A 25,706-nucleotide genomic window follows, 5' to 3' on the forward strand; every position below is an offset into this window, starting at 1 on the left:
CTGGAGCTGAACCTGGACATCTCTCTCTCCCTAGAGTAGAGATAACTGGAGCTGAACCTGGACATCTCTCTCTCCCTAGAGTAGAGATAACTGGAGCTGAACCTGGACATCTCTCTCTCCCTAGAGTAGAGATAACTGGAGCTGAACCTGGACATCTCTCTCTACCTAGAGTAGAGATAACTGGAGCTGAACCTGGACATCTCTCTCTCCCTAGAGTAGAGATAACTGGAGCTGAACCTGGACATCTCTCTCTCCCTAGAGTAGAGATAACTGGGGCTGAACCTGGACAACTTTCTGGGGGAAAAAATCAAAGATGCCAAGCTTCTAGTTGGATTCCTCCAGTCCCATGGTTATTTCCTGTTATCTGGACAGAATAGTGGATATTATAATGACAGAGTAGTGGATATTATAATGATAGAATAGTGGATATTATAACGATAGAATAGTAGATATTATAACGACAGAATAGTGGATATTATAACGACAGAATAGTGGATATTATAACGACATAATAGTAGATATTATAACGACAGAATAGTGGATATTATAACGACAGAATAGTGGATATTATAACGACAGAATAGTAGATATTATAACGACAGAATAGTGGATATTATAACGACAGAATAGTGGATATTATAATGACAGAATAGTGGATATTATAACGACAGAATAGTGGATATTATAATGACAGAATAGTGGATATTATAACAACAGAATAGTGGATATTATAATGACAGAATAGTGGATATTATAATGACAGAATAGTGGATATTATAATGACAGAATAGTGGATAGTATAATGACAGAATAGTAGATATTATAATTACAGAACAGTGGATATTATAATGACAGAATAGTGCATATTATGTAAAAACTGAATGCACAGTATCACTTCCTGAAGCTACTTACGTGCAACGTAACAAGGATGTGTATTTAAGCAGGAGTCATCATTGTTGACAACCAGTAACTTAGGAGGCCTAAAATAAATGCCTGAGAGGTGTTTCTATCTTTCTGGTCCTGATGAGAAAAAGATGAAATGTCGGGGGAGGTTCTCTTCTACACTGTTGAACCAATCCAGTAAATGTGGAGGAGGAGTGAAGATGGAGTGTTGCTTTGTTAATGTCCAAAAGAGGAAATACCATCACATGATCTCTTTCCATTTCCCCTGAATGTTTCTGACCCCACAAAGGGTGTTGTACCAGAAATTATAGAGAAAGGAGATTCCCTAAAAGCACACCACTTCAATACAGCTACGACCCCATTGAAGTTTACATTTTACACAGTTAAGGTCTGTGTGTGTGTGATCATAAATGCTTCATTTTTAACTGAATAAGACCCACTTCTATGTACTGAACACAACCCCTATTACTGTACTGTCATATTATGATCAGTATTAAAACATTTACACCTCTCTTCTTTCATCTGGTTGATTAACCTTTATTAGTCACATCTGTCACATGTACATTTCATTCAGTGGAATTGAGTTCATACAGAAACAATATTGTTGTGTCAAGAATTCGACAAATTAACATTCTACAGACAATAATATTTACAAACACCAAGAAGCCCAATAACAACAAGATCAGTGATGTGTAAATGAAACCAGTTTCTACAACACAGTGTGGTGATTCATTCTATTAATGACTGTATCAAATTCAGTGGCGTATAATTAAGCAATAAGGAGGTCTGAGGGGGTGTGCCACATCTACGTTCCTCTGAAGCAATGGGGAGTGCCTGGATACAGCCTTTAGCCGTGGTATATTGGTCATATTCCACAAACCCCCGAGGTGCCTAATTGCTATTATAAACTGTTTACCAACTAAATTAGAGCAGTAAAAATACATGTTTTGTCACACCCGTTGTATACAGTTTGATATACCATGGCTGTCAGCCAATCAGCTCCAGGGCTCAAACCACCCAGTTTATAATGACTACAGAGTCATGACTACAGAGTTCATATCAATTGTTGCTCCAGTGTGTCATACTGAACATGACTAGAGAGATATTCTACATTGTTGCCCCAGTCTGTCTTACTGAACATGACTAGAGAGATATTCTACATTGTTGCTCCAGTCTGTCTTACTGAACATGACTAGAGAGATATTCTACATTGTTGCCCCAGTCTGTCTTACTGAACATGACTAGAGAGATATTCTACATTGTTGCTCCAGTCTGTCTTACTGAACAAGACCATGATTAGAGTGAAACATGTTGTGTTTGACACAGGGACCACCTGACACAGGGACACTGAGGAGTCATCAAACCAAACCCTAAACCCTGGGTAGAGGGGCTCAGTGAATGTAGTGTGGAATGTGTAAAGGTGGGTCAGTGTGTCAGAGGAGACTCTGTAGAAGGACAGAGTGTTGACTGGCCAGTCCAGATACAATGCTACTCTGTGGGAGCTGGAGGAGGGGACATCTATGGTAGTGTGATTATAATTGTGCCAGGCCGGGTAACTGTTGTCATGGCAGTCCAGACTCCAGGACTTTAATCCAATAATACAGTCCTTACCCCCTACTCTCCTGCTGATTCCTTTATATGTCATTCCTATAACAGCCTCTCCCACTCCACTCTACCTCCCAGTAACAGCGCCCAGTCAGACCCTCTCTACACAGCACCTGCTGCCAGTCCTCAAATCTCTCTGGGTGATCAGGATACTGCTGCTTCTCTAACCTCCATGTCACCTTTCTGTTCTCCTTAGACAGAGAGAGGTGTTTGTGTACTGTGTTTGGTTCCAGTGTGAAATCACAGGAATCTGATGGATGAAACCAGACACAATATTAGGAATCATCATCATTCACATTAGAATGTTAACTCACTTTTCACTAATTAATTTAATGTAGATGTTTATAGGTATCAAAAGGAGAAGTTATGATAATTTGAGAGTTGTTGAATGATCATATTTTATACTGTATGTTAATATAAAACACACTTATTCTGATTAATTACACACACATTGTCAAAGTAACTCTTTCTAAACTTTGGTGTCCCTGATTTCTGCTTCTGTAGAACTACAGCTTATATATAATATGACCAAGTAAGTAATGATGGTGGTCTTTGACTTTGATTTAACTTGAATTAAGACTTATTCTTAGTCATATTCTTCACAGCATTCAACACTCACATTTTCTAAGCCCAGGTTTCATTGTGTACTCTCCACCATGTTCCACACTGTAGCGGTAAGCAGAAGAACAGACAGTCATTGAGTGACACACACACACACACACACACACACACACACACACACACACACACACACACACACACACACACACACACACACACACACACACACACACACACACACACACACACACACACACACACACACACACACACACACACACACAATATAACTTGTTCAAGTGGTGGTAAGAATGTTTGTTTAAAGAGCCTAATAACTAGAACATGTCTGATATGACATAAACCCTCTACAATACTTGAGTTTCTCCAGTCTGCAGTGTGGATCCTCCAGTCCATCAGAAAGCAGTCTGACTCCTGAGTCTCCTGGGTGATTGTAGCTCAGGTCCAGTTCTCTCAGTTGTGACCGGTTTGACCTCAGAGCTGAGACCAGAGAAGCACAGCCTTCCTCTGTGACTAGACAGCCTGACAGCCTGCAAAGATTTAAATAATTTTAAAATCACTCTGCTATTCTTTGGTGTTGAAAATAAAAAAAGTCTACATTTTCAGATACATCAGTGTCCTGAAACCTGCCAAATACACTACCGTTCAAAAGTTTGGGGTCACTTAGAAATGTCCTTGTTTTTGTTAATGTTGTAAATGACTATTGTAGCTGGAAACCGCTGATTTTAAAATGGGATATCTACATAGGCGTACAGAGGCCCATTGCCAGCAACCATCACTCCTGTGTTCCAATGGCACGTTGTGTTAGCTAATCCAAGTTTATCATTTTAAAAGGCAAATTGATCATAAGAAAACCCTTTTGCAATTATGTTAGCACAGTTGAAAATTGTTGTTTTGATTAAAGAAGCAATACAACTGGCCTCCTTTAGACTAGTTGAGTATTGTCACGTCCTGACCAGCAGAAGGAGTAGTTGTTTAGTATTTGGTCAGGACGTGGCAGAAGTTGTGTGTTGTATGTCGTTTCTAGTTGTTCTGTTTTTGTGTTAGTCTTGTGACTCCCGATCAGGAACAGCTGGATATCGTTGTTCCTGATTGGGAGTCATATATTAGGTGTGTGTTTTTCTCTTGGGGTTGTGGGTTGTTTTATTTTGCACTGCTGTAAGTATTTGTATAGCCTGTGAAACTGTCACTGTGTCATTTCATGTTTATTGTTTTCCGTGTACATCATAGTTAATAAAAAATGATGTTGAGCACGCAATCCGCTGCGTATTGGTCCACCTTTTCTGACAGTGATTTTGAGATATCTTCAGACAAAGGAGAATATTGTGACAAGTATCTGGAGCATCAGCATTTGTGGGTTTGATTACAGGCTTAAAATGGCCAGAAACAAAGTACTTTCTTCTGAAACTTGTTCTGAGTAATTAAGGCTATTCCATTCGAGAAATTGCCAAGAAACTGAAGATCTTGTACAAAGCTGTCTACTACTCCCTTCACAGAACAGCGCAAACTGTCTCTAACCAGAATAGATAGATGAGTGGGAGGCCCCGGTGCACAACTGAGCAAGAGGACAAGTACTTTAGAGTGTATAGTCTGAGAAACAGACGCATCACAAGGCCTCAACTGGCAGCTTCATTAAATAGTCCCCTCCAAAACACTAGTCTCAACGTCAACAGTGAAGAGGCGACTCCGGGATGCTGGCCTTCTAGGCAGAAAGGGCCTCTGTACACCTATGTAGACGTTCCATAAAAAATAATCTGTTTCCAGCTACAATAGTCATTTACAACATTAACAATGTCTTACACTGTATTTCTGATCAATTTTATGTTATTTTAATGGACAAAAAAATGAGCTTTTCTTTCAAAAAGAAGGACATTTCTAAGTGACCCCAAACTTTTGAACGGTAGTATATATTCATAAATGGATGTATCATTATTAGAAATGGCAAATGATTGAAGTACTGCTTGTAGATAGAAACATGTATAGTACAAATATTTGAGTAGACTGACCAGACTAGTTTAAAAAGCAGTATCAGTCAAAAGATAGACAGTGAGGTATCAGATTTAGATTGTGAATTTTACTAGGATCCCCATTAGCTGTAAAGCCGTAACGTTAGCTAATCTTCCTTGGGTCCAACACCAATTAATAAGAGATTACAAACAATTAGAAATGAAGACTTTACAGACATTTAACAAGTAGACAACACAGACAATTAAAATACGTGACAGGTACACATTTAACAATCAGTTGATGCTTTCTATTTCCTGTCCAGTCATATGGTCTATCGCATTAGATGTTATTTTATTTATTTCTTGATGGTGGATTTACTTTTTGCCTGAGAAATATGGATTGGTAAAGAGTTCCATTCAGCTATGGCTCTATATAAAACATGTAGATTTAAGGCAATTTGTCCTTGGCTTGGGTTGTCTTAGATGCCCTGAATTTACCTGTCTGGTTGGTGATAATGCGTGTTGCTAGTATGTACTAAGCCGTCTAAAAAAATACTGTGGTTTTTAAAAATATGTAACATTCCTAAAGAAAATCTAAAGACTGGATAGTAATTTGTTTTCAACGTGAAGCCATGAGAGATTCTGAAGCATTTGCATAATATTAATACAGAATGAGCAATGAAGAGCTAATCTGGCAGCCCTGTTTTGAGCCATTTGAAGCTTTTTTATATCTTTCTTTGCTGCCGATGACCATATAACTGGACCGTACTCTAAGTGTGATAGGACCAGGGATTTAATCACCTGATTCAGAGTGCTAGATGTTACAAAATCTGATAATTTTCTTGTAACAGCAAGAAATTGAGTATACTGTCCACATTATATTTATTTTGACAGTGAAGCTAACATCTTCAATTTGGCACATCAGCATTTTGGATTTGAGATCAAATGTTTCACATGAGGTGACAGTATATAATGTCACCTTTTATTTGAGGGTATTTTCATACATATCGGTTTCTACATTTAGAAAAATAAAAGCACTTTATGTATCTAGTCCCCCTATTTGAAGAAGTCATAAGTATTCTGATCAATTCACTCATAGTGTATTAATGTAGTCAAAAGTTTAGTATTAGGTCCCAAACCCGTTGGCTGCATTTGCAGTTTTTATTTAATTATTTTACCGTTATTTTACCAGGTAAGTTGATTGAGAACATGTTCTCATTTACAGCAACGACCTGGGGAATAGTTACAAGGGAGAGGAGGGGGATGAATGAGAGAATTGTAAGCTGGGGATGATTAGGTGACCATGATGGTATGAGGGACAGCTTGGGAATTTAGCCAGGACACCGGGGTTAACACCCCTACTCTTATGATAAGTGCCATGGGATCTTTAATGACCTCAGAGAGTCAGGACACCCGTTTAACGTCCCATCCAAAAGACGGCACCCTACACAAAGCAGTGTCCCCAATCACTGCCCTGGGGCATTGGGATATTTTTTAGACCAGAGGAAAGAGTGCCTCCTACTGGCCCTCCAACACCACTTCCAGCAGCATCTGGTCTCCCATCCAGGGACTGACCAGGACCAGTTTGATTTGGTTATGTTTTGGGTTATGTTTTGCCCAATAGTAACTGAATGGTGGATGAAGATGGGATTAATCTCCTGTCTAAGTGAGTAGATAACATGTTTATAAACACTACTAAATTAATCTTGATTATGCCATGATTAAGAAAAATCATGAATCAATCATGAATATTGACGAATGATAAAGTTATAGAGGCTACAACAAAACAGCGAACCTCTCACCATTACCAATAACAGAGGGGGCATGATCTTTGTGCCTCTGTAACTTTCTCATTTATCATCATTCATGATTCATTCATGATTATTCATGATATTCTATTCTTACTTACAATAGAAGTGAAGTGACTCTAAAATGACAGAGGACATTATTCACCATTCAGTTTCTATTGAGAAAACCATCATCCAAAACACATCCAAAACAAACCGCAAATGCATTCAACAAGTTTGTAGAGTCATAAGCTTGATGCAATCACTGCAGGGAAGGAATATGTGACCAAATACTACATTTATGACTACCTTAATACAACATAAGTGAATTTGTCCAAATAATTACAACTTCTTCAAATGGAAGAACAAGATACATAAAGTGCTTTAATTTCTAAACAATAAAACAGATATGTATGAATACCTTCAAGTAAAAGGTGACATTCTGTACTGCGCCAAATTTAAAACTGTAAGCTTCACTGTCCAAACACATATAGTGTTCACTATGTTTGCCTGCTAAACACATGCGGATCTGGTGAACAGTTATCACTTGTTGACCAACTACAGGAATACTGACCTCAGAGTCTCCATTGTACAGTGGTCATTCCCCAGTCCAGCAGAGAGGAGCATCACTCCTGAATCCTTCAGGTCATTGTTACTCAGATCCAGCTCTCTCAGGTGTGAGGGGTTTGACTTCAAAGCTGAGACCACAGAAGCACAGCCTTCCTCTGTGACTTGACAGCGTGACAGCCTGCAAAGAGTAAAATCATAGGGTAGGGGGCAGCATTCGGAATTCTGGATGAAAAGCGTGCCCAAATTAAACTGCCTGGTACTCGGGCCCAGAAGGTAGGATATGCATATTATTAGTAGATCTGGATAGAAAACACTCTGACGTTTCTAAAACTGTTTGAATGATGTCTGTGAGTATAACAGAACTCATATGGCAGGCAAAAACCAGAGAAAAATCCAACCAGGAAGTGGGAAATCTGATGCTTGTAGTCTTTTCAAGTCATTGCCTATCTAACACACAGTGACTTAGGGTTCATTTTGCACTTCCTAAGGCTTCCAATAGATGTCAATAGTCTTTAGAACCTTGTTGCAGGCTTTTGCAGTGAACAGAGAGCGAACAAGAAGGCCGGGAACTTGGTGACTCAGAAAATGACATGAGTTTATTGGCGCACATTCACGTGTAGAGGTAGCTGTGTTCCATAACGTTTTTCAAGACATTGGAATCGTCCGGTTGGAATATTATTGAAGTTTTATGTAAAAAGAAAAGCTAAAGATTGATGCTATACAACGTTTGACATGTTTCTACGAACGTATATATACTTTTTTTGACTTTTTGTTGTGACATTTTCGGTGCGCTTCCTACATTTGGAGTAGCTTACTGAACGCGCAAACAACAAGGAGGTATTTGGACATAAATTATGGCCTTATCGAACAAAACAACATTTATTGTGGACCTGGGATTCCTGGAAGTGCCTTCTGATGAAGATCATCAAAGGTAAGTGAATATTTCTAATGCTATTTATGATTTTAGATGACTCCAAAATGGCGGGTATCTGTATTGCCTGATGTTGTTTTCTGAGCTCCGTATTCAGATTATTGCAAAGTGTGCTTTCCCCGTGAAGCTTTTTTGAAATCTGTCACAGCGGTTGCATTAAGGAGATGTTTATCTATAAATTATTTGAATAACAGTTTAATATTTTATCAACGTTTATGATGAGTATTTTTGTAAATTGTTGTGCTGATTCACCGGCAGTTTTGGAGGCAAAATATTTTCTGAACATCACGCGCCAATGTAAAATGGGGTTTTTGGATATAAATGTGAACTTTACCGAACAAAACATACATGTATTGTGTAACATTGAGTCCTAGGAGTGTCATCTGATGAAGATCGTCAAAGGTTAGTACTTAATTTTAGCTGTATTTCTGGTTTTTGTGACCCCTCTCCCGCATGGAAAATGGCTGTGTGGTTTTTATTGTGTTGGCACGCCTAACATAATCTAACTTTATGCTTTCGCCGTAAAGCCTTTTTGAAATCGGACAATGTGGTTGGATTAAGGAGAGGTGTATCTTTAAAATGGTGTAAAATAGTTGTATGTTTGAGAAATTTGACCGCACTCAGACAGCTTTATAAGGAAATAAGCTGTCACGCTTTTCGTCGTAGAGAGAAAGGGACCAATGCGCAGCGGGTTTCGTGCTCAACATATTTATTTATAAAATAATGCGAACACCACGGAAGAAAACAATAAACAAACTAGCGACATGAAACAGTGAAAGCAGGCTCAACAAAAAGCAGTGCTCTCAAACAACTACCGACGAAAAACAAAGACAAACACACCCTACTCTATAGGACTCCCAATCAAAGGCAACTCAACACACCTGCCTTCAATTGAGAGTCCAACCCCAATCAACTAGACATAGAAACACAGACATAGACCAGTGACAAACCCCATAATACATACATCAACTACCCTCTGCCACGTCCTGACCAAACTACAATAACCAAATATACTCTATACTGGTCAGGACGTGACATAAGCAAACAGGAAACCACTCACCCAGAGGCCGTGCTCCTAGTGGCCGGAGACTTTAATGCAGGGAAACTTAAATCAGTTCTACCAAATTTCTATCAACATGTTAAATGTGCAACCAGAGGGAAAATATTTCTAGATCACCTGTACTCCACACACAGAGACGCGTACAAAGCTCTCCCTCGCCCTCCATTTGATAAATCCGACCACAACTCTATCCTCCTGATTCCTGCTTACAAGCAAAAATTAAAGCAGGAAGCACCAGTGACTCGGACTACAAAAAAGTGGTCAGATGAAGCAGATGCTAAACTACAGGACTGTTTTGTTATCACAGACTGGAACATGTTCCGGGATTCTTCCGATGGCATTGAGGAGTACACCACATCAGTCACTGGCTTTATCAATAAGTGCATCGAGGACGTCGCCCCCATAGTGACTGTATGTACATACCCCAACCAGAAGCCATGGATTACAGGCAACATTCGCACTACCTTTATGTAGAGCTGCCGCTTTCAAGGTGCGGGACTCTAACCCGGAAGCTTACAAGAAATCCTGCTATGCCCTGCGACGAACCATCAAACAGGCAAAGCGTCAATGCATGGCTAAGATTGAATCATACTACACTGGCTCCGACGCTCGTTTTCTGAGGCAGGGCTTGCAAACTATTAAAGACTACAAAGGGAAGCACGGCCATGAGCTGCCCAGTGACACGAGCCTACCAGACGAGCTATATCACTTATATGCTTGCTTCGAGGTAAGCAACACTGAGGCATGCATGAGAGCATCAGCTGTTCCGGACGACTGTGTGATCACGCTCTCATGTACATACTACCTCAATTGGGCCAACCAACCACTGTTCCTGCACACTATCTGCATTGTGTCCCACCCACCACCCACCACCCGCCAACCCCTCTTTTACGCTACTGCTACTCTCTGTTCATCATATATGCATAGTCACTTTAACCATATCTACATGTACATACTACCTCAATCAGCCTGACTAACCGGTGTCTGTATGTAGCCTCACTACTTTTATAGCCTGTCTTTTTACTGTTGTTTTTATTTCTTTACTTACCTATTGTTCACCTAATACCTTTTTTGCACTATTGGTTAGAGCCTGTAAGTAAGCATTTCACTGTAAGGTCTGCACTTGTTGTATTCGCTGCACGTTAAAAATAAACTTTGATTTGATTTGATTTAGGTGAAAACATTTTAATTGAAGAAGACATTGTAGAGTCTGCTGATAAGTGATGGGGAAGAAATGGCAATCAACAGTGTTGCTGTCACAGAAGAAGTTGACCAAGCTTGCTTGACACAACGGGCCAAGCAAGCTGTACTAACAAAATGGAGACAACACAGGACGTCTTATTTAATGAAAGGGGTTGCAGTCTGCTGTGAAGTGTCCATCCATGTGTACGGGTAAGAGTCTAGCATCAGTTTTAGATTTTATGCCATTTCGCATTGCTAGTTATAGCCTAATGGTAGCTAGCTAACATTGAACCTATTTGGTTCATTATTTAGTTAGCTAGCTACATGTCTAAACAAAAGACCAAGTTAACCTCTTAAAGCTTAATGTTAGCTAGCTAGCTGACATTATGTGGCTGGCTTGTAAGCTAACATTAAGTGTATGATCTGTGTGTAGTGATGTTATCTCAGAATGCCATTTTTCATTGCTAGTTATAGCCTAATGTTAGCTAGCTAACTAGCTAACATTGAACCTATTTGGTTAACTTTAGCTAGCTATGACAATCGGTTTGTATTGTTAGTACTCTATGGATTGGGATTATGGTTCATCGTTTAGCTAGCTAGCTACATGTCTAAACAAAAGACCCCAAGTTAAAGCTTACTGTTAGCTAGCTAGCTGACGACCCATCAAGTTAGCCAGGTGTGTCTGACGGTGATCACGGCAATCTATTGTGTAATAATGGTAAAATATCTGGAATTTGTCTTTCAGCATCAGTCTCCTCCATACAAAGAGAATGGTCTAATGTAGGACAAGTATTATTCATGGAGGTCCACATTAGAATATATTTTTGCCATCGCGAGCCAGAATCATATTACAGGAATATATATCATGTGTATGACTGTGTTGACAGATATATCTACTGTAAATCACATCCAGATATGCTACTTATTTTACTTTTTCAACATGCACAGAAATGAACCACATCCATGTTCTCCTTTTGGTAGGTATTTTCATTATTAAACTAATGAACTACAAGGAGGGAAAGTACACTGTGCATTCAGCACCACGGACAGAACTCTTGTTAACGGGTATGTACAAAAACACAAGAAAGAGAGAGAGCTCAACATTACATTTAAATTACTCAGTCAGTGTGAGAAGTGAGTCTCTGATGGGCATTGACTAGAGCAGTGAAGTCAGGTATTGTTTCTGATGTTGCTATGCGCATGATTGCTGAGAGGTGAGAGTCAGTAAGAGATGATCTGTGTCTTGTTATATTTCATCACTGAAAATGTCTGTTCTCATACATAGGTTGATCCACAGAGTACAAACATCTTCTGAGCATGACTCCTACTCTTTGGAAAGTTCTGTTCATTGAGAGATGCATAGAACCTCATCAGTGACATTATTTTGAATAGTTCTTCAATCACTGCATCAGACAGAAGAACGATACGGTCAAGATGCAGGTCAGTGGGAGCGTTATCCACATTGAAGGTGAAAGGAGAGGAAACCAACAGCATGTCATTTTCCAACACTTTGAAATCCTCAAAACGACGAGAAAACTCACCGTTCAAAGCACACAGCAGCGATGTATACTTCTCCCGCTGGTCATCTGATAGTGAACAGACTGGTAGTGTCGGGAAGGTGGGTGAGTTTGTTGGCTTCTACTTGGCGGGTCAGGAGGAGTAATTTTCCCTTGCAGGCTTTGACAAGACTTTACATCTGATGTGCAAAAAGGCCTTTGGAATTCAGTTCATTCATGAGAGCCATGATATCCACGGTGAAGGCAAAATCAGCCAAACCATTCTTTATCTTGCAGTTGAGGGAAATCAACATATTTTCCTTTCATTTGCAAAAACTCAGCAATCTCTGACTTTTAAGCTCCTTCCCCAAACTCAGCCATCTCACGTTTGTGTGGTAGGGGAGATCTGCATGACCCGACACTGTCTCTTCCAACAGTGAGACAAAGTGCCTGTGGCTTAAAGATTTTGCTCTTATTAAGTTTACCAAGATAGTAACTGTATCCACAACATGGCTCATTTTCAGAACACATTTTCAGAGCACCTCCTAATGAATAATGCAATGCAGGAAAATGATTTTCTGATCTGGGTTCAGCTCAGCTACTTGATCTTGTATCCTTTTCAATAGGCCAATGTTTTCTCCTGTCAAGTTTGGGCACTCATCAGTGGTCACACTGGATAACTTTTCAAAACTCAGTCCCAGCTTTGCCACACACTTATTAACCTCCTCCAATAAATTTTTCCCTGTGGTTGTCCTCTTCATTGATTGCACTGAAGCAAGCTCCTCTGTAATTTCTGGGGTTATGCCTTGTAAGAATATCAACAACTGAGCCATGTCATGTGCATCACTGCTCTCATCCAGGGTCAAGGAGAAATAGGTGAAATCCTTTCAACTGTTGTTCCATATTCTCTGCGATGTCCTCAACACGCCGTGTCACTGTTCGTCTTGACCGTGAAACATTTTCAAACAGCTCTTTCTTATCGGAGCAAAGTCAATTAAACACTCTTTAATGAATTCACCCTCAGCGAATGGCTTGCTATGTTTAGTAATTTTGTGGACAGTACATAGCTAGCTCTCGCAATTCCATTGTTTGCTGAATGCAGTTTTGTGTAAAGTTCTTGCTGCTTTTGCAACTGAGAAAGCAACTCTTTCGATGCACTTGCCCTCAGCTCAGAAGACATATTCCTATATTTCTCTGCATGCTTCGTCTGGTGATGCTCTCTTTGCACACTAAGCACACAGCTTTCCCTGATACCTCAATAAAGAAATATTTCGATGTCCACACTTGCTGGATCACCTTACATTCATTGTCTACTTTCCTTTTCTTTGAAATATGTGAAAAACCCATTTTTGTGCAATTTCTAGCGAGCTACTATTTGTAACTGTGATGTGTGTGTAAGCCTGTCAGTCACTGTCCGTCCTCGTGCAGTTGTTATTTATACGTGACTTAAAAATAAATGTCGTACAAGTGGTGGGAATTAAATCATTACACAAAGGCGAGTATTCATTGGGCTTTTAATTTGAATAACAAATACGTTTTTCAAAACTTTACTAATCGCAAATCTTTTATGTGATCTGAGCATGATTCCGCTGGCCGTATTGAATCAGGTTGCGGGCCGCCTACGGCCCCCAGGCCGGGCTTTGCCCAGGCCTGGTCTAATGCCTCCCATCAAAAAGAGAGCTGGCCCAAGCAAGAACAGGTGAACACATTGTCTGAGATTGCTGGTGTTGTGAAGGTCAGCACTATGACAGGGGTCAACATCCCACCGCTGGTTGGACTGGAGGATGGTACGGTGCTGGTGGAATGCTATGGCTGGCAACAACACCTGACTCCGTACTTCATGCTTTTGCCACAGATCAAGCAGTTCCAGCACTTCAGGTGAATATCATTTGCATTGCATTGTATGAGGTTATTCTTCTTATCTAAACTTGGGAGGTGAATTGATGTTGTGAAAGGTTGTAATGTCTTATTTTTTTTGTTATTTCCCATTTTATAGCTTTGATGCTCTGGAGCCTTGTGTTGTTGTCACCAAGGAGCTCTCAGACTTAGTCGGGACCAGGTTTCAGCTGCTGCGCAACGCTGACATCCTTCCTCCCATAAATGTTCTGCCTGTACAAGCACCACCTGGACTGGACACAGCTAGACAAACTTATCTTGTTGAGAAGATCAGGGAGTTTTGTAACAAAGAGGCTATGGGCATCACATGCCCTGCACCAAAGTCAAGAGCAGGACAGAAACAGGCTCTCCAAATATAGATTCCCTTGTTCATGAGTGGTTCGGACAGACCAGTCATCAGCACTATCTGCAGTGCCTCTATTCAAATGACTCTCTCCTAACACACACGCCATACGTTGCTGCTACAATTTTTTATTTATTTGTTATTCTGCTGCTCTGCCACTTTAACCCTGATTGTATGCATATAACTACCTCATCTATCACTGATATCATTATTGATATTGTTCTTGTACATAATGTATATTTTATTTATATTGACACTATCTATTTCTTATATTGCTACTAAGCAAGTACCCATTTAGCTGTACCATTTACACCTTCTGTAGAGACCCATCCACTTAGCAAGATGTGGCTGGGGATTCTAGCATTTCTTTCACATGATCCATCAATTTAGACAAGTGTGTCTAGGTAAGCGTCATCTAATATTTATCAAATATTTTCATCTGGACACTTTCTGTTTACCTGGAATTTTTCGTTACTGTAGGCTACTACTTTCATCACTTTTTTAGTCTTAGTCTTTACTACACTCACTGTTTAGCACATGACCTCATGTGAATCCTTAAAGAGGTGGGTGGGGCTGGCTTAAGAAGGTGTGAACAATGTTGAATGGGTGTAGACAAAGGAGAGCTCTCCAGTAGGTACCAAAACATTCAAAGGCCATTTTCTCAAAAGTGAGTTTGAGAAGCAGAATTACTTTCCCATTGCTCCTCAAAAATGCAGTGTATGTTATACCACTTTGTAGCTCTCAGTCTCTACTTTTATCCAATGTACGAAACACAATTCCAAATTTTGCTACTTAAGAATAATTTGAGCAGGTCGGTCACATTTTGTTATGTTACAGCCTTATTCTAAAATGGATGAAATTGTTTTCTTTTTTCATAAAATCTACACACAATACCCCATAATGACAAAGCAAAAACAGGTTTTTAGATTTTTTTTCAAATGTATTAAAAGATAAAAAACTGAAAAATGACATTTTCATAAGTATTCAGACCATTTACTAAATACTTTGTTGAAGTACCTTTGGCAGCAAGTCTTCTTGGGAATGACGCTATAAGCTTGGCACACCTGTATTTGGGTAGTTTGTCCCATTCTTCTCTGCAGACCCTCTCAAGCTCTGTCAGGTTGGATGGGGAGCGTTGCTGCACAGCTATTTTCAGGTTTCTCCAGAGATGTTCGATCGGGTTCAAGTCCGGGCTCTGGCTGGGCTACTCAAGGACATTCAGAGACTTGTCCCGAAGCCACTCCTGCGTTGTCCTGTTGGAAGGTGAACTTTTGTCCCAGTCTGAGGTCCTGAGTGCTCTGAAGAAGGTTTTCATCAAGGATCTCTTAGTACTTTGCTCCGTTCATCTTCCACTCGATCCTAACTAGTCTTTTATTCCCTGCCGCTGAAAAACATCCCCAAAGCATAATGCTGCCACCACCATGTTTCACTGTAGGGATGTTGCCAGAATTCCTCCAGACGTGATGCTTGGCATTCACTCCAAAGAGTTCAATCTTGGTTTCATCAGACCAGAGAATCTTGTTTCTCATGGTCTGAGAATCTTTAGGTGCATTTTAGCAAACTCCAAGCAGGCTGTCATGTGCCTTTTAATGAGGAGTGGCGTCCGTCTGGCCACTCTACCATAAAGGCCTGACATTCTGTTGCGTACTGCATTAGCATCGAATAGCCCCTGCGATATGCAACTTTTCAGGGAAGTTAGGGATCAGTATACACAGTTAGGAAAGCAAAGGCTAGCTGTTTCAAACAGAAATTTGCATCCTGTAGCACAACCTCGTCCTGGGACACTGTAAAGTCCATGGAGAATAAGAGCACCTCCTCCCAGCTGCCCACTGCACTGAGGCTAGGAAACACTGTCACCACTGATGAATCTACGATAATCGAGAATATCAATAAGCGTTTTTCTACGGCTGGCCATGCTTTCCACCTGGCTACCCCTACCCCGGTCAACAGCTCTGCACCCCCCACAACAACTTGCCCAAGGCTCCCCCATTTCTCCTTCACCCAAATCCAGATAGCTGATGTTCTGAAAGAGCGGCAAAATCTGGACCCCTACAAATCACCTGGGCTAGACAATCTGGACCCTCTCTTTCTTAAATTATCCGCCGCAATTGTTGCAACCCCTATTACGAGCCTGTTCAATCTCTCTTTCGTATCACCTGAGATCCCAAAAGATTGGAAAGCTGCCGCGGTCATCCCCCTCTTCAAAGGGAGAGACACTCTAGACCCAAGCTGTTATAGACCTATATCTATCCTTCCCTACCTTTCTAAAGTCTTCATTAGCCAAAGTAACAAACAGATCACCGACCATTTCGAATCCCACCGTACCTTCTCCGCTATTTAATCTGGTTTCCGAGCTGGTCATGGGTGCACCTCATCCACGCTCAAGGTCCTAAACGATATCATAACCACCATCGATAAAAGACAATACTGTGCAGCCGTCTTCATCGACCTGGCCAAGAATTTCGACTCCATCAATCACCGCATTCTTATCGGCAGAGTCAACAGCCTTGGTTTCTCAAATGACTGCCTCGCCTGGTTCACCAACTACTTCTCAGATAGAGTTCAGTGTGTCAAATCGGAGGGCCTGTTGTCCGGACCTCTGGCAGTCTCTATGGGCATGCCACAGGGTTCAATTCTCGGGCTGACTCTTTTCTCTACATACATCAATGATGTCGCTCTTGCTGCTGGTGAGTCTCTGATCCACCTTTACGCAGACGACACCATTCTGTATACTTCTGGCCCTTCTTTGGACACTGTGTTAACACATCTCCAGACGAGCTTCAATGCCATACAACTCTGATTCTATGGCCTCCAACTGCTCTTAAATGCTAGTAAAACTAAGTGCATGCTCTTCAACCGATCGCTGCCCGCACCCACCCGCCCGCCCGTCTAGCATCACTACTCTGGACGGTTCTGACTTAGAATATGTGGACAACTACAAATACCTAGGTGTCTGGTTAGACTTTAAACTCTCGTTCCAGACTCACATTAAGCATCTCCAATCCAAAATTAAATCTAGAATCGGCTTCCTATTTCGCAACAAAGCATCCTTCACATATGCTGCCAAACATACCCTCGTAAAACTGACTATCCTACCAATCCTTGACTTCGGCGATGTCATTTACAAAATAGCCTCCAACACTCTAATCAGCAAAATGGATACAGTCTATCACAGTGCCATCCGTTTTGTCACCAAAGCCCCATATACTACGCACCACTGCAACCTGTATGCTCTCGTTGGCTGGCCCTCGCTTCAAATTCGTGGCCAAACCCACTGGCTCCAGGTCATCTACATGTCTCTGCTAGGTAAAGCCCCGCCTTATCTCAGCTCACTGGTCACCATAGCAGCACCCCAGCAGGTATATTTCACTCACTGGTCACCATAGCATGCGCTCCAGCAGGTATATTTCACTGGTCATCCTCAAAGCTAACTCCTCCTTTGGCCGCCTTTCATTCCAGTTCTCTGCTGCCAATGACTGGAACGAATTGCAAAAATCACTGCTCATAGCTAGAGTCTTATATTTCACTCACTAACTTTAAGCATCAGCTGTCAGAGCAGCTTACCGATCATTGCACCTGTACACAGCCCATCTGTAAATAGCCCACCCAACTACCTCATCCCCATATTGTTATTTATTTTTTGCTCCTTTGCACCCCAGTATCTCTACTTGCACATTCTTCTTCCGCACATCTATCACTAGAGTGTTTAATTGTTACATATTAATTATTTCGCCACTATGGCCTATTTATTGCCTTACCTCCCTAATCTTACTACATTGGCATACACTGTATATAGACTTTTCTATTGTATTATTGACTATATGTTTGTTTATCCCATGTGTAATTCCGTGTTGTCTGTGTCGCACTGCTTTGCTTTATCTTGGCCAGGTCGTAGTTGTAAATGAGAACTTGTTCTCAACTGGCCTACCTGGTTAAATAAAGGTGAATTAAAAAAAAAATTGGTGCAATGCTGCAGAGATGGTTGTCCTTCTGGAAAGTTCTCCCATCTCCACATAGGAACTCCGGAGCTCTTTCAGCGTGACCATCAGGTTCTTGGTCACCTCCCTGACCAAGTCCCTTCTCCCCTGATTGCTCAGTTTTGCCGGGCGGCCAGCTCTAGGAAGAGTGTTGGTGGTTCCAAACTTCTTCCATTTAAGAATAATGGAGGCCTTCAATGCTTCAGAAATGTTTTGGTACCCTTCCCCAGATCTGTGCCTCCACACAATCCTGTCTTGGAGCTGAACGGACAATTCCTTCGACCTCATTGCTTGGTTTTTGCTCTGACATACACTGTCAACTGTGGGACCTTATATAGACACGTGTGTGCCTTTCCAAATCATGTCCAATAAATTGAATTTACCACAGTCAAGTTGTAGAAACATCTCAAGGATGATCAATGGAAACAGGATGCACCTGAACTCAATTTTGAGTTAGTAAAGGGTCTGAATACTAATGTAAATAAGGTATTTATTTATTTATTTTATTTTTTAAATTTGCAAATATTTCAAAAAATCTGTTTTCACTTTGTCCTTATGGGGTGTTGAATGTAGATTGATGAGGATTAAAAAAAATGTTTTAATAAGGCTGTAACGTAAGAAAATGTGGAAGAAGTCAAGGGATCTGAATACTTTCCCGAATGCACTGTAAATAACTCATGTGACTCGTAAAAAGACTAAGCAATTAGCCCATTAAAATGTTTATCTGACTCCATAAAGATAATTAGCAATATGCAAGATGCTATGGTTGAGTTACACTAATAAGCAATGAAGAAATGTCTGAAAATGGATTCTAAATACAAGTGTATTTAATCACTTCGTAAAATGAATGGATTCAAATACAAGACATAAACTTAAGTTACAAGGCATTAACAAGCATTACAAGTCATTATTCTAAGCATAGTCAGAGAGAGAGAGAAACCTCTTGCCTGAAATGCCGCAAAAGTCTATGTGGTGGAGAGAGAGATAAAGAAACCTCTAGCCTGAAAGGCCATGCCTCAAAAGTGCATGGGGCGGAGAGAGAGAGAAAGAGAAAGAGTATTTCACCATAGCATGTCACAGACGAATAAGAGAATGAACAACGACTCTTAGACCCCTTTATAAGTGTCTGAGTAGTTTAGATTCAAAACCTGAGTTGTTGACCAATTGTATTACTGTAAATTTAGCCTCCAATAAGATATCAGACCTACATGATGTAACCTCTGCTTCTCAGAGGTGTCACAATAGGGGTTGGCAAGACCAACACAGAGAATGCGGAATTCTTCAGACAACATGGCACATTTTTGCATACAGTTGATAGGAAGAGTCACTTCGGGGGCTGCCTTACAGAACTAAATACAAAACTTTTGACAACTTTAATACACTATAAGTGAATTTGTCCAAAATAAAATCTCCCTTTAAATGGGAGAAGTACATACATAAAGTGATTTAATTTCTAAATGGTAAAACAGATATGTTTAAATACCATCAAATAAAAGGTGACATTCTTAAGTCTCACCTAATATGAAACATTCTACCTGAAATCCAAAATGCTGAAGCATAGTGGCAAATTGCAAACTGTAAGCTTCACTGTCCAAACACATATGGTGTAGACTGTGTGCCTAGTAAACACATGTGGATCTGGTGAACAGTTACCACTTGTTGACCAACTACAGGAATACTGACCTCAGAGTCTCCAGTTTACAGTGGGGATTCCTCAGTCCAGCAGAGAGAAGATCCAGTCCTGAATCCTTCAGGTCATTGTTACTCAGATCCAGCTCTCTCAGGTGTGAGGGGTTTGATTTCAGAGCTGAGACCAGGGAAGCACAGCCTTCCTCTGTGACTCCACAGCCTGACAGCCTGCAAAGAGTAAAATAATTTTAAAATCACTCTGCTACTCTTTGGTGTTGAAAATAGAGTGGAAAATCAAATCAAATTGTGTTTGTCACATGCGCTGAATAGAACAGGTGTAGAGCTTACTGTGAAATGCTTACTTAGAAGCCCTTATTCAACCATGCAGTTTTAAGAAAATTAAGAGTTAAGAAAATAGTAAAACATAAAAGATCAACAACAAAATAACAATGGCGAGGCTATGTACAGGGGGTATCGGTACCGAGTCAATGTGCAGGGCTACAGGTTAGTTGAGGTAATATGTAACTGTAGGTAGGGGTTAAGTGACTATGCATAGACAATAAACAGCAGCAGCGTAAAGAAAAATGTAAATATTCCGGGCGGCCATTTGATTAGCTGTTCAGCGGTCCTATGGCTTTGGGGTAGAAGCTGTTAAGAAGCCTTAAGAAGACTTGACGCTCCAGTACCGCTTGCCATGCAGTAGCAAAGAGAACAGTCTATGAATTTTAAGGGCCATCTTCTGACATCACCTGGTATAGAGGCCCTGGATGGCAGGACGCTTGGCCCTAGTGATGTACTGGGCCGTTTGCACTACCCTCTGTAGCACCTTGCGGTCGGAGGCTGAGCAGTTCACATACCAGTGGTTGATGCAACCAGTCATGATGTTCTTGATGGTGCAGCTGTAGAACTGTTTGAGGATCTGAGGACCCATGCCAAATCTTTTCAGTCTCCTGATGGGGAATAGGCGTTGTTGTGCCCTCTTCACAACTTTCTTGGTGTGTTTGGACCATGACAGTTTGTTGGTGATGTGGACACCAAGGAACTTGAAGCTCTCAGCCTGCTCCACTACAGCCCTGTCGATGAGAATGGGGGTGTGCTCAGTCATCCTTTTCCTGTAGTCCACGATCATCTCCTTTGTCTTGATCATGTTGAGGGAGAGGTTGTTGTCCTAGCACCACACTACCAGGTCTCTGACCTCCTCCCTATAAGCTGTCTTATTGTTGTTGGTGATCAGGCCTGCCCCCGTTGTGTTGTTAGGAAACTTAATGATGGTGTTGGAGTCGTGCTTGGCCACGCAGTCGATTGGTGAACAGGGAGTACAGGAGGGGACTAAGCACGCACCCCTGAGGGGACCCCGTGTTGAGGATCAGCGTGGCAGATGTGTTGTTGCCTAGCCTTACCACCTGGGGCGTCCCGTCAGGAAGTAAAGGATCCAGTTGCAGAGGGAGGTGTTTCATCCCAGGGTTCTTAGCTTAGTGATCAGCTTTGAGGGCAGTATATTTTTTCAAATGTTCAGATACATCCTGAAACATGCCATATACAGTATATTCATGAATCATTATTAGAAATGTCAAATGTAAGGTCAAATATTTGAGTAGACTGACCAGACCAATTTAAAAAGCAGTATCAATCAAAAGACAGACAGTGAGGTATCAAATTTAGATTGTATTAAGTATACAGTCCACACCATATCTATTTTGACAGTGAAGATAACATTTTTAAATTTGGCTCTATACTCCAGCATTTGGGATTTGAGTTCAAATGTTTCATATGAGGTGACAGTTGTCACGGGTGTCGTAGGGTGTGGACCAAAACGCAGCGGGAAAATGTATACTCATCTTCTTTTTATTGAGTGAAGAAGGAAAACACATACAACGTATACAAAAAAAAAATACGAACTTGACAGTCTCGTCAGGCATAACGCAAAACAAGAAACAATCTCCCACAAAAACCCATGAAAAACAAACTCCTAATTATAGGACCCTCCATCAGAGGCAACAATAACCAGCTGCCTCCAATTGAAGGTCCAACCCCAATTAACTAAACATAGAAATACAAAAGACTAGATAGAACATAGAAATATACTCACATAGAACAATGACTAACAAACCCCGGACTAATAAATCAAATACCCCTCTACCTAAACACATACACAAAACACACCCTGAACCACATAAAACAAACGCCCCCTGCCACGTCCTGACCAAACTACAATAACAAAATAACCCCTATACTGGTCAGGACGTGACAACAGTACATAATGTCACCTTTTATTAAAGGGTATGTATCACGCTCTGACCTAGGAGAGCTGTGTTTTCTCTGTTTAGTTATGTCAGGGTGTGATAGGTGGGTGGGCATTCTATGTTTTTGTTTTCTATGTTTTGGCCAGGTATGGTCGCCAATCAGAGGCAGCTGTCTATCGTTGTCTCTGATTGGAAGCCATACTTAGGCAGCTTGTTTTTCCTGTGTTGGTGTGGGTAGTTGGTTTCCGTTTTGTTAGTATACCTGACGGAACTGTTGGCTGTCGTTTTGTTTAAGTGTTTTCATTAAAGTAAAGGATGAGTATGTTTCACCGCTTAGAAATGAAAGCACTTTATGTATCTAGTCCCCCCATTTGAAGAAGTCATAAGTATTTAGACAAATTCACTTATAGTGTATTAAAGTAGTTAAAAGTTTAGTATTTGGTCCCATATTTCTTACATGCAATGACTACATCAAGCTTGTGACTCAAACTCATTGGTTACATTTGCAGTTTGTTTGGGTTGTGATGGTGACTGGAGTAATTTTAATTCCTAAGTGGGTAGATAACATGTTTCTAAAAACTACTAAACTAATCCTGATGATGCCATGATTAAGAAAAAGCAGGAAGGATTCATGAATAATATTAATAATAATAATTGAGGAAGTTACAGAGGCTCCAACAAAACATGCTATGCTCTTACCGCTACCAATAACAGGGGAGGATAGCATTTTTTCCTGAGCTTTGCACCTCATAACTTTGTCATTCATCCATGATTATTCATAATCATGGTAGTATCCACATTAATGTAGAAGTGTTCAAAAACATCTTCTATTCTTACTGACAATACAAGTGAAGTGACTCCAAAATGACAGGACAGTACTTATTATTCAGTTTCTATTGGGAAAAACATATTCCAAAACACAACCAAATCAAACGGCAGATGCTTTCAATAAGTGTGTAGAGTCACATGCTTGATGTAATCACTGCAGGGAAGGAATATGAGACCAAAAATGAGACCAAAAACGAAAGTTATGACTTCAATATACTATAAGTGAATTAATCCAAATCATTAGGAATTATTCAAATGGGAGAACTAGATACATAAAGTGCTTTAATTTCTAAACAGTAAAACAGGTATGTATGAACACTGAAATAAAAGGTGACGTTCTCCACTGTCGCATAATAAGAAACATTCTATCTCAAATCCAAAATGCTGGACGATACCGCAACATTTAAAACTGTAAGTTTCACTGTCCAAACACATATGGTGTGGACTATGTGTGCCTAGAAAACACATGTGAATCTGGTGAACAGTTATCACTTGTTGACCAACTACAGGAATACTGACCTCAGAGTCTCCAGTTTACAGTGTGGATTCCCCAGTCCAGCAGAGAGCAGCTTCACTCCTGAATCCTTCAGGTCATTGTTACTCAGATCCAGCTCTCTCAGGTGTGAGGGGTTTGACTTCAGAGCTGAGGCCAGAGAAGCACAGCCTTTCTCTTTGACTCCACAGCCTGACAGCCTAACAAAGGGATTTCACAAACACACAGTTAATTTAACACCAGTAGTGTAGAAGGACAATGGTGGATGCTTTTGGTTTATTCTTTAAAACAAGATATAGATTCATCTTCCATCTCCTACAATTGTATGGTCAAATTGTTATACTAATGTGAACATTGATGTATTGATTCAATATGATTTTCAATAATACATATTGTTCTCTAAACTGAAAAATCTTCCTGATAATTAGTACTTAAATGTCATTTTATGGACTCACAGAGCAGCTCTGGAGGCTTTGACCACTGGCAGCAGCCTCCGAAGACCTTCCTCTGATCTGGAGTATTTCTTCAGGTCAAACACATCCAGCTCCTTTTCTGAAGTTAGCAACACAAAGACCAGAGCTGACTATTGTGCAGGTGACAGTTTTCCTCGAGAAAGACTTCCTGAGCTCAGGTAGCTTTGAATCTCCTCCACTAGAGAATTGTCATTCAGTTCATTCAGACAGTGGAACAGATTGATGCACATCTCTGGAGAGGGATTCTCCCTGATCTTCTCCTTGATATACTTGACTGTTTCTTCATGGCTCTGTGAGCTGCTTCTTGTCTCTGTCAGTAGACCTCGTAAGTGCTTCTGATTGGACTCCAGTGTGAGGCCCAGAAGGAAGCGGAGGAAAAGGTCCAGGTTTCCCCTGTCACTTTGTAAGGCTTTATCCACAGCACTCTTGTAGAAAGCAACTTCAAGCTGGTCTCTGAATAGCGTAGAAAAGTCACTGCTCGTTGATTGCAGTTTGACCATTAGATCCTCATTGTTGTTGATGAATGAGAGGAGCACATATACAGCAGCCAGAAACTCCTGAATGCTCAGATGCACGAAGCAGTACACCTTGTCCTGGTACAGCCCACATTCCTCTTTAAAGAGCTGTGTGCACAATCCTGAGTACACTGAGGCTTCATTGACATCGATGCCAGCCTCTTTCAGGTCTTCTTCATAGAAAATCAGATTGCCCTTGACAAGCTGTTGAAAAGCCAGTTTTCCCAGTGACAGAATGCTCTCTTTATTCAAATGTGGACCTGTCTCTTCTTTCCCAAGATACTTTTCATTCTTCTGTCTGGTATAAAACACCACAAGGTGTGTGTACATCTCAGTCAGAGTCTTGGGCATCTCTTCTCTCTTATGTTTCAGCATGTGTTCAAGGACTATTGCAGAAATCCAACAGAAGACTGGAATGTGGCACATGATGTGGAGGCTCCTTGATGTCTTTATGTGTGAGATGATTCTACTGGCCAAGTCATCATCACTGAATCTCTTCCTGAAGTACTCCTCCTTCTGTGGGTCATTGAACCCTCGTACATCTGTCACCTGGTCAACACACCCTGAAGGGATCTTATTGGCTGCTGTAGGTCGGGTAGTTATCCAGAGGAGAGCAGAGGGAAGCAGATTTCCCTTGATGAGATTTGTCAGCAGAACATCCACTGAGGTTGACTTTGTGACGTCACAAATTATTTTGTTCTTCTTGAAGTCTAGGGGCAGTCGGCACTCATCCAGACCATCAAAGATGAACAGAACTTTGTACTTGTCGTAGTTGGAGATTCTTGATTCTTTGGTTTCCATTGAGAAGTGATTGAGAAGTTCAATTAAAGTGTGGTTTTCCCCGTTCATCAAATTCAGCTCCCGAAAAGGGAATGAAAATACAAATTGGACATCCTGATTTGCTTTTCCTTCAGCCCAGTCCAGAATGAACTTCTGCACAGAAACTGTTTTTCCAATGCCAGCGACTCCCTTTGTCAGCACAGTTCTGATAAGTTTGTCTTGTCCAGTTAAGGGTTTGAAGATGTCGTTACATTTGATTGCAGTCTCTGGTCTTGCTTGTTTCCTGGTTGTTGTCTCAATCTGTCTCAGCTCATGTTCATTATTGACCTCTCCTTTTCCACCCTCTGTGATGTAGAGCTCTGTGTAGATCTTATTGAGAAGTGTTGGGTTTCCTTGTTTAGCGATCCTCTCAAATACACATTGAAACTTCTTTAGATGAGATTTGAGGTCACGTTGGCAAATCATAGCAA

At 40.8% G+C, this 25,706-nt stretch overlaps 1 pseudogene across 1 annotated transcript; it reads right to left on the reverse strand.

The window, feature by feature from the left end:
• Positions 1–1,445: 1,445 nt before the first annotated feature.
• LOC145850362 (NLR family CARD domain-containing protein 3-like) lies at positions 1,446–25,706 on the reverse strand (annotated as a pseudogene). The gene is made up of 7 exons (XR_014392497.1): positions 23,924–25,706; positions 23,495–23,668; positions 19,959–20,132; positions 7,395–7,568; positions 3,444–3,617; positions 3,128–3,174; positions 1,446–2,758 (listed from the first exon to the last, which is right to left on the reverse strand). The product of XR_014392497.1 is annotated as an NLR family CARD domain-containing protein 3-like (transcript).

Source organism: Salmo salar, chromosome 06 (assembly GCF_965601325.2).
Source record: "Salmo salar chromosome 06, fSalSal1, whole genome shotgun sequence".
NCBI lineage: Eukaryota > Metazoa > Chordata > Actinopteri > Salmoniformes > Salmonidae > Salmo > Salmo salar.